The sequence below is a fragment of the Protopterus annectens genome, chromosome 1.part2 (assembly GCF_019279795.1).
Source record: "Protopterus annectens isolate FY-2018-M chromosome 1.part2, PAN1.0, whole genome shotgun sequence".
Classification (NCBI taxonomy): domain Eukaryota; kingdom Metazoa; phylum Chordata; order Ceratodontiformes; family Protopteridae; genus Protopterus; species Protopterus annectens.
The window spans coordinates 893,375,469-893,378,785 of NC_056727.1; the positions used below are offsets into that span (position 1 = coordinate 893,375,469).

A 3,317-nucleotide genomic window follows, 5' to 3' on the forward strand; every position below is an offset into this window, starting at 1 on the left:
GGTTTATTTGCAGTTTTAATAAATGATAACTTAACTATCCAGTAGATTTTGTTTATCAAAATAAAATTCTGATGCATCATAATATTTACTATGGATTTTAACCACCTATTTTCATATAATTTCTTCCAATTAGTCAAGTAGTTAGGGTTTGACCACAAGACTATAGTCTTAATAATTGAAGCAACTAAGAAAGGTCATGATATGGAAAATGAATACCACCATTATCCAATCTGTAATCTTTATTATTTCATTATTCATTGACATTTGTTTACCAGAAAAGTCTGACTGGGTCCAGAGTACCCATTTTCATTAGAGGCCTGGGAAGAAAAATGTCAGATAAACATTTTAAAACAGTAAAAAAATATTGAGGTATAGGCCAGTATTATAGATCACATAATACATTTTTAGGTAAATTTTAGGTAGGATGGTTACATTATAAAGGATCTATTAAAGGCATGGGGAGAAAAGCTCCTAATCAACATTTTACATAGTAAACAGTAAAAAGGTTGAAAGTATTTACAGTGTTGCAGATCAGATTTGAGATACGAATGATTACATTATAAAGGATGTACGAAAACATGTAACAGACTGAAGAGAATACACGTTTTAGTTATAGCTTAGTATGCATTCCAATATTTTGGGAAAAAGAAAAGAGATGAGAGGAAAGAGAAAGTATGAGGACAGAGTGTGCAAGGTGGTTCATTAGGCAGTAGGTATTAACAGAACATGGATGATGCTATTTGAATCTATAGGAAAACATTATGGAAGGTGAGGAGTGAGAGAACATTGTCATATTATACAGTTTGGCAGAGTTTAGGGTATTTGGTAGTGAAAGATGTTCAAGGCAGATGTTATGGGTTATGGGAAGGTAGGCTTTGGAGCAGAAACACGTCTATGATTTGGTTAAAAATTCTTTTAGTGCATGTTTGAAAGCTGATGGGTCTGATGAGTTACAGTTTGATCTGACATTTATCGGTAGGCTGTTCCATGTACTGGCTACAGTATAAGAGTAAAAGCTTTGTCCTGCTCATTTAATAGGTTGATATACAGAGAGAAGTCATTTACCCTCTGATCTAATGGTTCCTTTTGGTTGCTAGCTATGAAGGATGAATTTGAGTGTTAGACAGACAGTAGGTTTATATATGATTTTATGGGCAGTAGTAAGTTGAACAAAGCTACAATGGTGTGGATTTATAGCCATTTGAGAGACTGTGAGACTGTGCAGTTATGGAATAATAATTTGCACTGATTGCAAATTTTGCAGTTTTATTATAATATGATTCAAGCTTTATCTTTAGTGAGATATGGAAATTAGTGAGAGTAGGAACTCAATAAAGTATTGAGAGTAAGAGGTATGATGTAGCAATAAAATAGTAAAAAAGATCCCCAAATGTTCATCCCATGGAACTTAAAAGTTCCTCATTTGGATAAAAATGCCATCCAGTCTACCATTCAAACTTTTGACACAAACCACAGCGCCACAATCTGCAAAGCAGTCAAAGTAAAAATAAGGTGATTACTTAATATTTAAAAGTCCGGAATCATACAATGAAACAATACCAAGCAATATCTACAGCAACTCTCTATCAAGATAAATAACAGAACCACAAGATCAGCTAGAATTAATGCTGGATTTTATAAGTTGTCATAACAATGGACAACAGTGTAATAGAAAGGGAAATATATTTACCTGGCAGCAGGGGGATACCACAGTCAAGAAGGAGGTTTCCCCAGCATGAGGCTATTGCATTGCATTTAGACTGCATTGTCCCCTGTGATTCCCCAAGTGTGGCAAACTCAGCTGCATAATTTATGCTAATGGAGGACTTCATTTGCACTTTTTCTGGGGGTGGAAGTGGGTTGGGTGTTGGCATTATGGTTAAAGTATTTGCCTTGCAGGCACATAGTACAGGGTTTGATTCTCACCTTTGAAAGGAAGTCAGCTAGGCTTAAACTGGCCTGGAAAGGCAGATAGTCTATTACTTATCTATGAAACTATGAGCCTATGTAAAAGAAGAACTAACCTTTTATTAGGAATATAAACTAATATATTATGTGCACGTTCCTACCTTAACTTAAGAAAGGAAAGCAATCATATGTACGCATCTTATAATATATTAGATATTGCTAAATCTCAATTAATAACTTTCTAAAAGATATTAAATTAGTGTAATCAGTCATATATAATGCTATCCTTTAGTAAGTTACATTCTGACTCTAGCAGGAAACAGAAACTTGGTTTTGTTACCACCTTTTTTAAAGTCTTTCACTAATATACTGAGATCTTGTGCAGGGAAACTATTTTATTTTTTATTTTCTTGCCATCCTCTTGGCATTTTAAGGGCAAAGAGTTGACAGGGATTTGTTTTCATTTATTTTGGAGCTCTCCAAGTCTTAAAGACAAAGGAAACTCCAGTGTTTTGCTTCCTCGTTTAGTATATAAATATTTGAGTGGCATATTGGTCTACCAATCATATTCAGTGTTAAGAGCTATTTAAAAGAGTGAGTGGACATGAGCTGAGCAGATGTGTCTGTAATTTGGTTTGATGCAAAGACACAAAGATGTACTTTGCATGTCTTTGTGCCATCTTGTGATGCAAAGAATCCAGTGATCCTGAATCCATTGTCTGTTTTTTGGCAATTGTTGACAAGTTTACACTTAATTTTAAGCTATCTGCATTTTGAATACTTAACAGAGACTTACATAAATTAGGCCTGAAAGATTTATTCTAGTGCCACTGAAAAGAGTATATTGGAAGTTAATAGCACTTTAAACATTAGTGCTTTATCCACAGCTGCTAATACAAACACTGGCTATTCAGTATATGATGAAAAGAATGGATTAGCTGAGCACTCTACTTTAATAGAGAGTTACAGACAAGGATGAAAAGAAAGTTCAAAACAAAACACATACGATCACAAAAGAACAAAGAAAGGATAAAAGTGATAAACTTAATATTTCAGGACTTTCACATTTTGACAAAGGAAAGAAATCAAAGAATAAGATTAAAGACAGTGAAGAGTACAAGCAAGTACATAATAAAATAAGGAGTGAGATAGGTAATATAATAGAAAATGTCTGTCACTTTGTCTGTGGTAATTTGTCTGAGACTGCTGACAGTATGACTTGCCTTCCATTAAATGCTTTTACACATCATTTACAAGATAAATGCATTGTAGAACTAATGGTGCTAGATACATTTCACTAATCAACTCTATATGTAGTTTCTACCATTAATGTGGCAATTTTTCCTGGTTGTAACAAGGATGTTAGGAAAAAGAAACAATATTGTATTAAAAAGTAATATGCTTAAAAG

The 3,317-nt window shown here is 33.7% G+C and overlaps 1 non-coding gene across 1 annotated transcript; it reads left to right on the forward strand.

Moving 5' to 3' along the window:
- Nucleotides 1–1,682: 1,682 nt before the first annotated feature.
- LOC122792632 lies at nucleotides 1,683–1,845 on the forward strand. Its single transcript, XR_006363423.1, has one exon. It is a non-coding gene; the product is annotated as a U1 spliceosomal RNA (small nuclear RNA).
- The last annotated feature ends 1,472 nt before the right edge of the window (nucleotides 1,846–3,317 follow it).